This window comes from Pteropus alecto, unplaced genomic scaffold (assembly GCF_000325575.1).
Source record: "Pteropus alecto unplaced genomic scaffold, ASM32557v1 scaffold25, whole genome shotgun sequence".
Classification (NCBI taxonomy): Eukaryota; Metazoa; Chordata; class Mammalia; order Chiroptera; family Pteropodidae; genus Pteropus; species Pteropus alecto.
Window position 1 is genome coordinate 334005 of NW_006441955.1, and position 17520 is coordinate 351524.

At 35.8% G+C, this 17520-nt stretch overlaps 1 protein-coding gene across 1 annotated transcript in view; it reads left to right on the forward strand.

Moving 5' to 3' along the window:
• Positions 1 to 6: 6 nt before the first annotated feature.
• Positions 7 to 17520, forward strand: part of MAST2 (microtubule associated serine/threonine kinase 2) — a 172956-nt gene continuing 155442 nt past the window's right edge. Inside the window, exon 1 of the mRNA XM_015595180.2 lies at positions 7 to 82. The gene's annotated coding sequence lies outside the window, so the exon portion shown is untranslated. The remainder of the gene's footprint in view (positions 83 to 17520) is intronic.

Sequence of the window (17520 nt, forward strand, 5' to 3'; positions counted from 1 at the left end):
GCCCCCGCGCCGGCGAGCGCCGCCCGGGAGGCAGCGACTGGAGGAGCGGACCGGGCCTGCGGGGCCCGAGGTCAAGGAGCAGGTAGGGCGGACCGGGGTCCGGGAGGGAAAGGATGGACGGGGAGCCTGAATGGAAGCGGTGGGGGAGGGGGATCTCAGGCGGGAAGACGGGTTAGGGCATTTGAGGGGAGGGGACTGAATAGTTCTGCAGAAGAAATGGGAGGTCCGGAGAGGGAAAAATGGGGAGTGGAGAAATGGAAGTGATGACCTGGGGTCGAATGGGAAATGGGGCAGTAGGGGGGGTGAAAAATGGTTCCATAGGCGTTTGTAGTCAGGGGTTCAGGGAAAAAGGGACGCTAGAATGTGGGCTAAGAGTAAATGAACTGCAAAGAATAGGCTCGCTAAAGGGGTATTGATTGAGGAGTTATCCAGAGGGGTAAACAGTGTAAGGGAGGGGAAGTAATATGATATAGTAAATGTTATCCTATTTCCTGGAGGTTGTCTTGACAGTTATAAAAACGGATGTCATTCCTAAGTAAGCATTCTCTGATTTAGCCGTCATTATACATAGTCTTGTAGGAGTGTGTTCAGAATCTTTCTTACGGTTCTCTTCAGTAACCATCTATTTCACGAGAAAGCACTTTTTAAAACATCTTCAGGTGTGCAATCTCAAAGCCCAACACTGTGAACAGGGATTCATAGATATAGACTCAGCCTTCTAGGAGTTTCCCACTGAAAACACCTTGACGGGAAAACACAGAAAGCAGTGTAGAAATATTAATGGAATTTTTGATGGACAGGATGTGTTTATATAATTTATTAATCAAGTGTAGGAGTATTTAGAAGTAGGGGATAAAGGTCAGTTTTATCAAGGAGAAGTTGCCATTAGTAGCTGTAGGAAGTCCAGTGAAAGAATGTATGGTCTTTGATCTTGTGGGATTTGCAGAAGAATGTAATGAACTCTACAGTAGTAATGAACTCTAGTGACAGCTTTCCTTTTGCACTTGAGACCCTACTGACTTCGTCTTTGAAGCTTTCAGGACTTCTGTTAGGTCTCCTGCCACTTTCTCATCAGTTAAATATTTTCTTTAGACATCATTCCTTATTATATAGTTTCAGTGATGCACATGCTAGCTAGCACTTGGATTTTTTTCTCCCTTTTTGTTTTTTCAGCTTTTATTCTCCACCTAAGCCCTGAGTAGACTGTACCATCGGCTATCTCTGCCCTTGCTTTCAGGTCACTGAGCATTGATTGTCCTACTGCTGTAATTTCCCCCCTCATCCTTGCCTTTTATATTTTCTGCAGTACCTATTTGAAACTTAAAAAATGTATTTAAAGCTCAGAAACTTTCCCAACTCAATTTACCTGGTCCAATGGACTTCATTGCATGCTTCACTAAAAGAGTTCAAGGTTATTTGATTTCCCCCTCTTCTTTATACTAGGATTTCTGTGTCACTCCATTTTTCCTTCAATCTCAGAAAAATAAGTATTCATCCTTCTCTCTGAGGCTTATTCTTGGACTTATGTTCTTCATTTCATCCATCTCATTTGCTCTTGTTATGTATATTATTTTCTCTTTGTCTTAAAAACAAAACAACACAATGTCCCTGAATTGTGCTATCCACCTAAGCTACTTTGTTATCTCTTTGTTGCTTCACCAGTAACCTTCTTGAAAAATGAGTCTATATTTACCGTCTCAGTTTACTTACCTTGTTTACTTACATTTCACATATTATGGACTTCTACACTTAAACTCTCCCAAAACTGATGTCTTCAAGATCACCAATAACTTTCATGTTTGTTTATTGACTTTTTGATTGAGATGTAACTTAAATACCATGTACAAATCAAAGGTTCATTCAACCCATGAATTTTTACAGGACTACTACACCCAAGTGACCACGTTTCAGTTTGAGATGTAGAACATTTTCAGTACCCTAGAGTACTCCTTTGTGTTTTCTCCCAGATACTGGCCTCCTCCAAAGGTAACCACTTGCCCATCTTCCATCACCATGGATTAATTTTGCCTCTTCTTGGAAGAGCTTCATACAAATGGAATCATATAGTTGGCACTCTTTTGTGACTAGTCTTTCATTCAAATCATGTTTGTGAGGTTCATCTATGTTGTTGCTTGTAGAAATAGTTGGTTCTTTTTCATTGCTGTGTAGTTTTCCATTGTGCAAATGTGCCATGATGGGTACCAAAACGTCTTTCTTTTTCAAATTAAAAAACGATGCATGGCTACTTGTGAAAAGTTTTCATTGTGAGAAAATTACACAGAGAGATATGTAGCAGTCCCAGGGACCTTTAGATGATTAAATTTGAGAGTCTTTCCCTCAGTCCTCATCCTTTCTGACCTCTGTGAACTATTTGTCACTATTGACCATGTGTTTCTTCTTGATATTTTCTTCTCTTTTGTCATAATGTACATTCCACTCCTATTTCTCTGACTGCTTCCTGTGTGTCTTTTTTTTGTTTTCCTGTCCCCTAAATGTTCCTTGAGGATATGTTCTCTGTTCTTAGCTATTTCCTTTATTATACTGTTTTTTAGTGGGCTTCCCTATCTGTGGCAAGCGTTTAGGAGGTGGAACAAGGGTCTGTGGCCCTCTTTATTCATAGCATTGTGTCACAGAACCTTCTTGTAGAGTTATCTGAGTCTCTATGTCAGACCTTATTTCTTAGCTGTGCATTTCCATTTTTGTGCTTAATTTTTCCACCACAGACTTTCAGCATTTGTGATCTTAACATTTGTGATTTTTATAATTTGGTAATGTCTGTGAAAGTCCATAACTTATAATTGTTTGATTTTGAAGAGGTAAAAATTTCAGTTGTGTCTGTTCTAGGCTGAATAGATTCTATTTATTAACAAGCACCGACCTCTCACAAATGACTTTGTTTCCCATTCCTCAAGACATGGAGTAATGCTTGTTATGCTTTATACCAGCAGTCCCCAACCTTTTTGGCATCAGGGACCAGTGCTCCTATGAGAATCTAGTGTCTGATGATCTGAGGTGGAGCAGAGGTGGTGATGTTAGCGCTGGGGAGTGGCTGCAAGTAGAGATGAAGCTTTACTTGCTTGCCCACTGCTCACCTCCTGCTGTGTGGCCCAGTTCCTAACAGGCTGTGGACCTGTACCAGTTTGTAGCCCAGGAGTTGGGGACCCCTGCTTTATACTATGCTATTGTTTAGGAATGGATTCTGAATAGGATGCAGGACTTGGATCTTTAGAAGGTCAGTGGCTTACTGTATCGTTAAAATAGAATCCATTATTTCTCTTTTGAAATGTGCTTCTCCCTGTGTCTTTGCCTGCCTTTCTTTCTCTCTTTCTCTCTCTTCCTTTTTCCTCTCTCCCTCCCTCCCTTTTCCTTCTCTGTTTCTCTCACAGACTCTCTCTCTCCCTCCTTTCCTCCCTTTCTTTCTTTCCTCATCAAACTTGAAATTGTATCCATGGTCTTTGACTTCTTCTCCCTTGACCCCTTATCCAGGTTCTGCTGATTCTCCCTTCAGACATCTTTCTAATCTTTATTCTTAGTCATTACCTTAATTCAGTATTTATAAACTTTTGTCTTGGCTGTTGTAATACTTTAACTGCATTTATTCTGCTTTTAGTCTTTTAACTTCTAATTTATTCTGCATTCTATTAAAAGAAAGATTAGAATTCATTTCCTGAGTTCCAATGATAAATATTTGTTAAATGTTCATTTAATTTCTTTATCTTCAGACCTTCGTTGGCTTCTATTACCCATAGGAAAAAAATCTGAAGAGCTTGGCATTTAAGGTCTACTTGATACTTAACACTTTTTTCTTGAAAAAAATCAGATATTTTTCTTGGTTCCCAAGACTTAGCTTTGTCTCTATCATTGTATACATTACTGAAATTTTCTTCTCTCTCTTTCCTTAGCAAGTTCTTTGAGGCCCAGACTGTTTTATTTAATGTTGCATACCTAAGGCCTAGTGTGGTATTTGAAACATAGTTTTTAGTCTGAATATTTATTAGAAACATAGATATGTGCTGGTGCTTGAAATAGATATTTGCTCGCCCATTGTTCTAAATTGGTTGTCAGTCTCTCATCAGAGAAAAAACTCCTCAGAGGCTGTCTTATTCATTATTGTATCCCCAGCCTTCAGTGTTTTAATTGGTACATAATAGGCATTCAATAAATATTTGCTTATTGCTAGGCACTTTCATATACTTATTTTAATTAATCATCTGTCTGAAAAGCTTTTTCTTTACTGCTTCTGCCCATTAAAATTCTACTCAAGCTTGCAGGCCTAACTCAAGTGCTGAAGAAACTGTTCTGTGGAGTTTTTCATGTGGGATCTGAAGAGGATCTTTGATTGGGCTTCAGTAAATCTGTGAATCTTCTGAAATTCCAATTCTCAGAATTCCATGATCCAAAAAATGAAATCTTGTGTTCTATGAGAGTAAATGAAATAATGATTCGAAAGCACATAGTAGATAGGTTTAATAGATATTCGTATCTCATTTTGTTTCTGTAACACATTATTTTACTCATTCCTAGGTATATAGTGGATTCTGAATATTTGCTGAATGAATGAATGAATCAATCAGTATTTTAGCACTTCTGTCCTTCTGTTTACATTTTATATTATTTCATTTCTGCTTTTAAGTTGTAAGTTATTGAGGGTAGGAGCTGTGTCATCATTTCATCTACTGTACTGCATAGTCAAGGACTTTGTTTACAATAGATGCTAAGTAATTATTAAATGAAGAGAAAATGATTCAAATATTTTAAATTTGGATGATTTGAGTACTAATAGTAGTATGATAGAAATAGACAAGTACAGGATATGAGACATTTTTAAGGATGGAGAAAGATGGAGTTCAATTTTAGTTCCTAGGATTCCCTCAGTACCATTGAGAAATTTTCAAAATTATTTTCATGGAAATCAGCACCGTTTTCTTCCTCTACACTATAATGTTAGTGTGTTGGCAAAAGTATAGGGAGAAAGCGCATACAGGGGAAGCTGCATATTGTGTGTAAGGAACTAAAATCAGTTTGGTATTGCTGGAACTTGAAGTTAAAGGCATAAATGGTAAGTTAAGAGACTAAAGGAGTTTATATTGTGGAAAGTCTTCAGTACTATCGAAAAAGGTAATAAGTAGGGGAGCAGGAAGGTCTTACTTGTGTTTTACCTGGATTATTCTGTCAACTGTGTGGAGGATAAAGTGTAGGATATGGTGATTGAGACAAAAATTTATTGGTCTTCCTTCCCCCTCTTTATCCAGAAGTAATATGGGTAAGGGCCAGCTCCTGAAAACCGGTTAGCTTTGGAAGATTTGATTTTATCAAGGATACTGGGAGCAGAGAACCTGGGACGGTTGAAGCAGATTGGATAGTATTCTCTAGAGGAGGGTAGGACACATCTCATTCCAGAGTTTTCCCATCTTCTTCTGGGTGCTTCTTAGCCTAAAGATCAACTTAAAAGGTTTTTCACCAGTTACTGATGGTGACCTACAGTCGGGACTACCAGAGGCAGCTGAATATTGCAATCAGTATATTTCCTTTATTGCTGGTCTCAGTTGCTATATGGTTCCTTGCTAAGTTTGCCATCTAGCTTTGTACTTTCTTGGTGAAATGCCCGTGGTACCTTGGTAATTATTACCTTTCATCAGTAGGTGTTAGTTGCTTTTCATTATAATATACATACTTGGAGTTCCAAAGGGGTTTGAAAACTGGGGTTGTTGGATCTACAGCTAGATTTGGAGGAAGGGGACAAAGTTATTAAGGGAGAGCAGAGGTTAGACTTTATTGGGAGTCAGGGCTTACACATAACTCATTGTTAGTGAGACATAGTTGACAGCCTTTTTGTTTTAGTATTGTACTTCATCGTTAATTCCCAGACTGTTTTTCTCTGCGCTACAGCCGTGTATACACTGGATGTATAGTAAATTGGTAGGAAGAATTGACATCAACCTGAGCCTCCTACTTGCATGTTCATTAGGTATACACCTGTCCCTCGATTTACATGGTATTTTTTTATGTGAGTTTTTTAATATGCGGTAAGTATCCCCTCTCCCCCATTTACACAGACTTTTTATACACAGTTTCCATTTATGTGGTCTCATTTTAAGCAGTTCTTTCTTTTTCATTTTTCTTATTGGTGATTACTCTCTCTAAAAAACAATAGCTTAACTCAGCAGCATACAAAGAATACTTACACAATTATTAGTGATCTTCCTATTTATTGGATGGCAAATAAAAAAGTATGGATGACTACTTATGCATTTTGGGATTGGTTTTGCAAATATTTTGCTGTAGAAGCTGAAAATTATGTGAGGGAAAAATGTCTTCCTTTTAAAATACTTTTAGTCTTAGAAAACGCACCTGGTCATCCACACAAATTAGAACATCCAAATATAAAAGTATATTTGCCACCAAATACAACTTCCTTGATCCAACCTTTAGATCAAGGCATTATTTCCACCTTTAAGATTAATTATATTAAATGGAGTTTTAATGATATTTTTAATAAACTTGAAGATAATGAATCACTTACAGTTACAGACGCCTGGAATAAATACACAATTTTAAGTTGTATCAAGAATATTGCTTTAGCTTTGAGCGATATAAAGCCGACAACTCTAAATGCTTGCTAGAAAGCAATATGGCCAAAGGTGATTGTACCAGGGAATATGGTTCCAACAACTGAAGAAGGATTAACTGGCATTATTGATTTATTAAATAAATTTCAAGAAGAAGGCTCTGACAATTTGAATGTAGATAATATTAATGAATTACTGGTTGGTCATGAATTAACTGATAATGAATTAATTCACTTAATATATGAAGCCCATCCTGTCGACGAATACAGCAGTAACCTTGAACCAGTTTCATTCACTGCAGAAAATATTTACAAGCTCTTCAATTGGTCACAAAACTGGAAACTGCAATTCTAGGTATTGATCCAAACATCCAATGAGCCTTAAAATATAGAAAAGATTTTTAAAAATGTTTCAGTGAATATCGAAGAATTTATGAAAACTTAGCAAAAGAAGGGATTGGAAAAAGAGCATCCAAAACATAAACGTAAATAATGAAATCGAAGTAGTACTCCCAAATATTTCGAGCAATATAGTGACTTTGTGCCAATTAAAAAGAGATGGTTGATTACTTTAGATTACAATATAGACACTGACAGTGAATAAAATTTCTTTTGGTTTTTCTGAATTTTCATTAGCATTTTTTTGTGATAATATGTAGAATAAATATTTTATGACTTATGTTGGCCTATTAAGTATATTCTTTCGTACTGGTGGACTCTTTACCTGGTTTTCTTCTGTGTAAAAAAAGATGCACGGAATGAATGATCCGTGTAAATCAAGGGATGGGTGTATTTCATTTTTACCAATAATTGTTTCACCTCTAAAGGCATAGTTTTGAGCTTGCCACACACTCTGACCTTCACATCATCTCTCTCTCTCCAGTTTACACTCCTTTTGGAATTTCCTCTCCAAAAATTGTTCAAGCTCTTTGTAAACTCCAGCCTGTTGATATTTTTTATTAAATCATCTTTTCATTGTCAATCACCTCATGTCTCTCCTTCTCTACTTTCCTTCTTATTCAACTTAACATGGCCCATCATAACCATTCCTGTGCATGTACCTTCAGTTCCCTTGTCTTTTCCCGCTTCTGTCATACGTGCTTGACAAGATTCCAGCCATAATTAAACCAACTCTACCTATTTGCACCTGTTTTTAAGCAGCTGAATGTGGCTGGAGAAAAACATGACCATATTGATATAAAAATTTGTGATCAGGAACTTCAAGGAGTCTGTTAGCACTGACAGTCAATCATATGACATTTCTCTCATCCATTTACTTTTAAGTGATAGTTGAATCTTTCTCCTCAAACCTCCAACACTCAGTTGATGTCCTTGCTTCCTGTTTTACTGAGGGGAAAAAAGATAATCAGAAGAGAACTTCTACAAGCTCCCATTACTAATCGCCCAACTTACCTGTATTTGTACTGACATTATTTGCCCTGTATTGCTATAGATAATCTGTCCCTAATCCTATAAAGGCCAACCTCTACATCTGTTTCAGAGTTTTATTCTACCAATTATTTCTTCATATTCCTGAGTCATTAGTTTTTCTTTTCTATTGATGATTCTCAACATGTAAACATGCTATAATATTTTTCACCTTATAAACTTTATTAATCCTATAATCCACCTTATTTATTCATTCTTTGAATATTTAACATTTTTTTGAGTACTTTTGCGTCTACAGCAGTGAAAAAGGCAGACCACAAACCCTGCTTTCGTGAAGTTTCTATTCTAGTAGAGGGAATCAGGTAATAAAATAAATAATATATGATGTATATTATATGATAATAAATACCTATGAAGAAAATAAAGCAAGGTAGCAGAATATAGAATGATAGAGGATTATGATTTTAAATAGCATTATCAGGAAAGGTATCTCTTTGGAATGGGGTATTTGAGTAAAGACCGGAAGGATGTAAGAGAAAGGCATTTAGGTTATCTAGGGAAAGGACATTCTCGATAGGGGGAATAGGAAGTACCCTGGGCTAAAAACATACCACCACCTTCAAAATTTGTGTTTGAGGTCCAGCAAGGAGGCCAGTGTGGCTGGGATGGAGTTAATAAGAGGAAGAGTGGTAGATGAGCTTGGAAGGGAAAGATTAGGAGAGGAGGGCTGGACTGTGGAAAGTTTCAGATTGTGAAGGGTCTTAATAGGCAGTTGTAAGGTTTTTAGCTTTTACGTTGAATGAGATAGAAAGCCTTTGGAGAGTTCTGAGCAGAGGAATCACATGAGCTAACATTTTATCCAATACATTTGGCTACTCTATTGAGACAGAGTATGTGGAAGCAGAGAGACTAGTTAGGAGGCTCTTTGCATACTTCAGGTAGAAGAGCAAGTGATACGAAATAATTGTCTATGAGTAGGAAAATGCTCCTCTTTATAACAAAACTACATGAAAGAATTGTTCATATCTTTTGCTTTCATTTCCTCTCCCCTCATCTTTCTTGAACCCACTTGTCAGGCTTTTGTCTCCATCATTCTATGAAACACTATGTCAAGGTCATCATTGGCCAAATCCAGGGACCAATTTGCAGTCTTCATGTCACTTGACCTGTTGTATTTGACATGGTTGATCATTCCATTATTTGACTTTTGGGACCATGCTCTCTTGGTTTTCTTCCTATCTCAGTCTTTAGAGGGTTCAGTTTTTAATCTTTTTCTACAGTCAATTCTCTTGCCTGATATGATTTCATCAGATGGTATTGCTTTACATTCCATGTGTATGCTGATGATTCCTTTCTTTCTTCTGAGCTCTAGACTCCTATTCAGTTGTCTATGTGACATTTCCATTTGGATAGCTAATAGACTTAACATGCCAAAACTGAACTCTTGATTTTTTCTTCCCAGTCCGCTTCTTTCCCAGCCTTTCCCATGTCAATAAATGGCACTACCATGCTCCCATTTACTCAGACCAAAACTTGGAAGTTGTCTTTGATTCTTTTCTTGACCTCCTATTCCACATTCAGCGCATCAGGTCTGGTTGATGCTACATTCAGATTGAGTGAGACTTCCCCATTAGCTCCATCACTACCCTAATCTTAGTCTTTTATTATCTTTAATCTGGATTACTGTAAAACTCCCCTAACTGGTCTTACTGGTTCTATTCTTCTAGTTGCCCACCCCCGTCCCTCGCAGTGTTTTGCATATAGCAAAATTGGCATCATCTTCTAAAAGCTTAAATCTGAGATTGTCACCCCTCTATGCAAAACCCTACAGTGGCTATCCATCACAATTTAGATCAGAATCCAAAGTGCTTGGTTTGTCTTTTAAGATTCTACATGGTCTACCTTCTCTATCCTCATTTCCTTCCACTCTAGTCATATTGGCTGCCTTGGTGGCCTTCAAATTTATTAAGTATATTCTTGCCTGAGGACATTTTAAAAATTATTATTTGAGGACTTCTACACTTGATAGTTTTCTCTACCTTTTTTCAGATATATCTGTATCGCTGGCTTTCTCATTTTATTCAGGTCTCCGCTCAGCTATCACCTCCTCAAAGAGGCCTTCCTTGACCAGCCTTTAAAAAGTAATACTCTTAATCTTTTTCTCGCTTTTTAGTCATGTCTTTTATTCACCTGTTATTGTCACATATTTGTAGTTTATTCCCATTTGTCTGCATTAGAATATATGGTTCATGAGGGGAGGAATTTGGGTTTGCTTTTTTCACTGCTATATCTTTAGCTTCTAGAATTATATATAGCAGTTTCTAAATAAGTACTTCTAAGTGAATTATACTGTGATTAAGACTGAGTCATTTTCTGACTTCAAATTCCAATTCCATGACCTGAGGCAACTTACTGAAGTTTTCTAAGCCTTAATTGTTATTATTATATATGTATATATAGAAAGTGGAGATAATATTACCTATTTCATAGTGTCATTGTGAGTATTTAATAAATTAATCCCCATAAAACACTTATTACAAAGCCTGATACCAAGAAGTGTTCAATATGGTTAATTATCATTATATTTTTAAGGTACATGCACAGAATGTGTGAAAATAAAATTCATATATTTTTAGTGTTCTCATCTGGTTTTAGAAAGAAATATGATAGAAAAAGATATGCCTTGACCTTTGGTTTGTTGGTGTTATCAAACTGTTCTTTTATGTTGTTCAACTTAAAAAGGAGGCTTTAATTTGTGCATTTTTCCCTTTAGAGAAACTTTTATGGATTTACTTATTAAGTAAGTGGCTTAGAACTTGGAAGTCTCCTTAGGTTTTAGAATGTAATCAAGAACAAACTCAAGCCAAGGAGACCACATTTATAAATTCTGTAGTATTTTAGTTGTACCAACTTTAATTCTTTCTACCTGTGAACCTGAGTAGCACATGCACAGATCCTTTCACTCTTTGTTTGTTGGAGATTAACAAGCCACATAGTTTCTCTGTCTATATTTCAGAAAAGCAGAGGTAACATAGGAATGTTAGGTTGTGGTTGTCAGATTTTCATTACTGTTTGAGGCCCTCAGGAATGTTTTAAAAAGCAGAGTTTAGAAATAGTTGGTATTAATTTTAAAAAATTCTTTAAGTTATTTTAAAGGTGTGATACTAAGATGATTTTGTTCAGGTGACTCAGAAGTCCTGCCTTTGACCAGTAAGAGCAATGCTAGTAGTCTTTTTTATGTTAAAGGACATTAGTTGTAACAGATACATTCAAAAGAACCCAGACTAATGGAGGCTCTACCATTTTCGACACAAGGCTTCCAAGGCCACATGAGGCAAGTAATGGATCTTGTGGGAGGTTTTGATGGGCCAGGTCTAGAAGTAACTTTATCACTTCCACTCATATTTTACTGCCAGAATTCAGTCACAGGGCCATGCCTAACAGCTAGAAGGCTGGGAAATGTTATCTAGATGGAGGAAGGTGCCCAGGAGGAAGGTGAATCATGTTCGGTCAACATATAGCTAATCCCTGTCACAGGCCTTAAACTCCAATATAGTCTTCAGCTAGAACTATGTAGAAATCCTCTTTTTTGGGGGTGTAGACAGCCTGGAACCATATTCTTCTTTTATTCCTTGTAAGTCCACAGAGTTTTGGGTAATAACCATTTTGAAAGCAAGTAAAGAAAGGCCTTTTCCTAAGAATAGCTAGATCTGGAAAAGCTTGTTTTCCTCTGCCTCTGGCGGAGCTAGTCTCTGGCAACCCCCACACTCCTTCTGGTCTTGGTGACTAGTGAGCTCTGTCCTCAGGCTTTCTCACTTTGTCAATCCAGTCATGTGGAAGAGGAGAACAGCCAGAAGGAAGCCATAGAGATGCCTGAGGAAAAGGTGACTATCTCAGCTGTTTTCACTTGAATAGGCTCCTGGAAGGAAGTCTTGGCTTAGAGAGCCCACCTCCACATGTGCTTTGACTTTTTAAAGTATGGTAAAATACACTTAACATAAAGTTTACAATTAGTGACATTTAGTACATTTGAATGTTGTGCAACCATCACCACTATCTAGTTTCAGAACATTTTCATCACCCCAAAAGGAAATATTTTCCTTCCCCCCGTTCCTGACAACCACTACTATTTTCTGTTATAATGAACTCTGAACATCTTATATAAATGGAATCATAGAATATGTGGCTTTTTATGTATGGCTTCTTTCACTTAGGGTAATGTTTTTGAGATTTACCCACATTGTAGCATATATCAGTACTTCATGTCATTTTATGGCTGAGTAATATTCTGTTGTATGGATATACCACATTTTGTTTATCCAGTTATCAATCGATGGGCATTTGGGTGTTCCTATCTTTTGTTGATTGGGATACGCTGCTGTGAATATTTGTGTACAAGTTTTTGTTTGAACGTCTGTTTTTCAGTTTATGTGTGTGTGTGTGTGTGTGTGTGTGTGTGTATGTGTGTGTAGAATTACTGGATCATATGGTAATTCTATGTTTAAGTTTTTGAGGAACTGCCAAACTTTTCCACAATGATTATATCACTGGGATTGTATCTCAATAGCAGTGTACAAGCATTACAGTTTGTCTATGACCTTGTTAATACATTATTTTCTATTTAAAAAAAATCATAGTTATCCTTATAGGTGTAAATGATAAATGATATCTCATAGTGCTTTTGATTTACATTTCCCTGTAAGTTAGTGATGTCGAGCATCTTTTTTATGTGCTTGTTGACCATTTGTATGTCTTCATCATAGAAATATCTATATAAGTTCTTTGTTTATTTTTAAGTTGGGTTGTTGAGTTTTGAGAGTTCTATATTTATTTTGGATACTATACTCTTAACAGACATATGATTTGTATAGATATTTTCTCTCATTTGGTGGATTGTCTTTCACTTTCTTACTGGTGTCATTTGATGTACAAAAGTTATTAATTTTGATGAAATATAATTTATCTACTTTTTATTTTGCCTGTGATTTCAGTGTCCTATCCAAGAGACCATTGCCAAATCCAAGGTCATGAAGATTTACCTCTGTGTTTTCTTCTAAGAGTTTTATGGTTTTAGCTCTTTAGGTGTTTGATCCATTTTGAGCTAATTTTTGTATATGATATGAGGTGAAGATCTGTCTACCTTTATTCCTTTGAATTTGGCTATCCAGTTGTCCTAGGTGCTTCAACTTTTTAATTCCTGAGACTGTAGCCAAGTCACATGTGCCTACTCCAGTCAGAACCTTACTCCTTTTTGAGGATGGGTGTGAACTTCAGGACAGTTATTCTTAGCCTTCAGAGTTCATGGAATTACCTTGAGGGCTTGTTAAAGACAAGGATGGTTGGGGCCCCATGCCTAGAATTTCTTATTCAGTAGTACATTTTTTAACAAGTCCTCAGATGATGACGAAACTGATGTTGCTACTCTGGAGACCACACTTTGAGAATTACTGCTTTAGTCACCGTAATGTGAAAAAATAATCAGTATAGAGGTTTTATTTTGCTTAAGTTTATATCCCTAACATGCTGAACACTTGATTTCTTTAAATCTCTTATCAGCCCTATCAGGTAGGTAGTGTTATCCTCCTATCACAGATAAAAGAGTTAAGGTACAGAGGGGTTAAATAACTTATTCAAGGATCTCCAAGTGCTAGAGCCTTGACTCCACTATGTTCTTAAAAAGTTGAAGATGCTTTCATTTTAACTATCAAATTATTTTAGAGAGATAAAATGGGATTTATAGATTTGAAATTAAGATTAGATTTATATTTCTGTACTGTCATCGGCTTTGTGATTTTCGTGTAAAATCTCTGCCTTAGTTTTCTCTGCTAAATTTTATTTTCTACACATTAAAGCAAAAAAAAAAAAATTTTTGTGCCTCTTTTTTGTTGTATTTTTTAAATGAAGGCTTTGAGTATCTTGAAAAAAGTATTTGACCTTGTATGTCTATATGTCTATATCATATAGAGGTCTTATAAAGATCTTATATATAAAGGTCTTAATGTTGCCACAATAAAAAAATTAAATTTCAACTCAGTAATCATTTCCCACAATTTTAATTCTCACTTTATGTTTTAAAAAATGTTTAATTATGAAACATTACAAATTTACAGGAAAATACATTAGGCATCTACCTAGATTTCACAGATGTTTGCATTTTGCTTTAGATTTTATTTTAAAGAAGTAAAATAGCATAGGAATTGTTAGCATCCCTTTCCCCACTGCCACTACCCCGGGAGGAAACCACACTATCTTGAAGATGATGTGTATTAAAATGTTGCATTAGTGGAAAAAAAATCCATTATGCAGTATATTTATTCATAAGCAAAATGTAGCAGTATTTGTTTTAAAATTTTATATAAGTTATGTATTATTGTATGTATTCTTTTACTTTCACTTTTTTTCACTCAATGTTGTTTTTGAGAATTAAATGTATCATGGATCAGCAAACTCTTTCTGCAATGGGCCAGATGATAAATGTTTTAGGAGTGGACATACAGTCTTACAACTACTCAACTATATGTTGTAGCATAATAGCTACAACATAAAACTATATGTAAGTGAATGAACTTGGCTGTGTTTCAGTAAAACTTTATATATAGACATTGAAATTGGAATTTTATATAATTTTTATATTCCTCACATTGAGACTATTTCATGAAGTATTGTTCCTTTGATTTGTCTTTCAACTGTTTACAAAGTAAAAACTATTTTTAGGTTCTTGGCTGAATAAAATATGCTATGGTTAAGATTTGTCCTGCTGCCGAAGTTTGCCAACATGGATCTACCTTAATACATTTAGATCAGTTTCATTAATTTCTAACTACTACGTAGCATTCTTTTGAATTAACAGATCCTTAGGTTATTTCCATTTTCCTTTTTATAGTGCTGCAGTAAATATTCTTGTGCTTATCTCCTTGTGAACATGTACAAGAGTTTCTCTTGGTGGATGTTATTGCCAAATTGCTTTCCACAGTGATTGTACCAATTTGTACTTTGACCAGTGATGTTTCCCTCTGTCCTTGCCAACCTTGGTTTTGTTACTTTTCGCTGGGTTTAGATAGCATCTTGGTGCTTTAAATGCATTTTCTGATTATTAGTGAGGTTGAGGATCTTTTCATATATTTGTTGTTTATTTGTATTTTTTGTCTTCTTTGACTTTCTTATTAATGTGCTTTCTTGTTTTTCTTATGGACTGTTTCTTTTTATCTTTATTAATGTCATTTAAATATAATATGGAGAAAAGCATACTTTGGACTAGGTTTGAATTCTCTTAGTAGCTTAGTAGGTTTAAATGTGAAATGAAGATGAGAATGTTTATTTTGCAGTGCTGTTTTTATGGTTAAATCAAGATTTAAAATGCCTGGTTTGTATTGGGTCTCACTAAATGTTTTGTTTCTATGTTTTTTATTGTGCTCATTTTTTTTTCACTACTGTAACTATATGTGTAGCAGAATATTCCCTTTTGTAACAGGCTACTTGTTTTGTGATTTTTCTTCTTCCTTTCCTTTTTTTCTTTTTAATCTTTTTATTGCACAATGTAACAAGTACAGAAAAGCACTAAAAAAAAAAGCATAGCTTAATGAATTATTATAAGGTGAACATCCTTATAACCATTACCCAGGTCAAGAAAAAGAATTTTGCCAGCCATTCTAGAAACTCCTCTCCTTGTGCCCCATCTCAATTATAAACCCTTCCTCCTTCCAAAAATAATTACTATTCTGACTTAAAAAGTCATTTCCTTGCATTTCTTTGTAAATTTGCATCTAAGATTTACAATTTAATCTTGCCCATTAAAAAAGAACTAGATAGTCTCTTTTATTCTATAGGTTTCTCTTCCATCTTTTTCTTTTCCTTAAAATTTAAATGTTGAAAAACCCTGGGGCATTTGACCTGTAGAGTTTCCTACAGTCTATGCATACTTACAGTGTATTTCAAAATATTTCTGTGTCGTTTGTATTTCTTGCAAATTGTAGCTGGATACAGAAGCTTAATAGGTCTCAGGTTCAATTCCTTTGGCAAGATTACATGTGGTAGTGTATTCCTTCAACAGGAGACACATGATGTCTACTTTTTGATCTTCGATTATTGCAATTGTTAATGCTCAGTGCTGCGATTCACTAATTGGGGTTGCAAAATAGTGATCTAATTCTATCAGTTAATTTTCGTTTATTAGCTGGAATAACATTTTAAGGAGATGCTTTCCCTCAACTACTATTTGGTTCCCACTGGTATAGTTCATGTATGAAATACCTGATTCTTTCTTTTTATTTACCTAGTTTTTAAGATAATAAATTGGTTTCTTGTCATCTTCGGTACACCTACCAGTTATTTTTTTTTTAACCAGTGTGTAGTTATGCATTTAAATGTTTTTGATAGGTTTCAGCCCATATTTGTTGTGTTTTCTTGTACTAATTGAAGCTCAAATGGTCTTTTTAGGAAGAGCCTCTTCAGTTTGGTTCCTTGTATTTTTGACCCCATCCTAATAGTTTTGAGGTTTCTCTTGCTATCTTGTATGTCAAACTGTCACAAGCTTAGACCTGGAATTAGCTGTTTTCCCAAGAACTTCTGGTTTCTTTAAATGGGAAATGATATTTTAGGCCACCTGAATCTAGAGCCTAAGGATACTCATTGCTATAAGATTGGTCATTGTTCCTACAACTTTTCAGTGGATAGTTGAGATATATATAAAATAAAACTACCTTGTCAATTAACAGCGATGCTCACAAAAGACTACAGAATTTTTGATTTTTTAAGAAAAAATTAAGTTTATTGGGGTAACATTGGTTAATACGATTATACAATTTTCAGGTGTACATCATCATTTGACATCTGTATATTCTATTGTGTGTTTACCACCTAAAGTCTAGATTCCTTCACTACCATATATTTGATCTCCTTTACCCACTTCACCCTCCCCCTAAAACCTATATTTGACCCCCTTTACCCTGTCTACCTCCACTCTCCTCAAAAAAAAAATGGCAGTATTTCATCTCTTCTTATGGCTGAGTAATATTCCATTGTATATATGTACCACAGCTTCTTTAGCCAATCATTTATCGTAGGACACTTTGGTTGCTTCCATGTCCCAGCCACTGTGAATAATGCTGCTATGAACATCAGTGTGCAAATACCTTTTCGGATATGGGTCTTCAGGTCTTTGAGGTAAATACTCAATTGATCTACCATATGATCCAGGGATTGGTGGATCATATGGTAGATCAATTCTTAATTTTTTGAGGAACCTCCATACTGTTTTCCATACTGGCTATAGCAATTTGCAGTCCCACCAGAAGTGTATGAGGGTTCCTTTTTCTCCTTATCCCCTCCAACATTTGTTATTACTTGTCTTATTGATTATAGCTATTCTAACAGGTGTGAGATGGTATCTCATTGTGGTTTTAATTTGCATTTCCCCAATAGCTAGCAATGTTGAGCGTCTTTTCAAATATTTGTTGGCTGTTGGTATGTCCTGTAGGGGGAAGTGTCTGTTCAGGTCCTCTGCCCATTTTTTGATTGGATCGTTTGTTTTTGTTGTTATTGAGTCGTATGAGTTTTTTGTATCT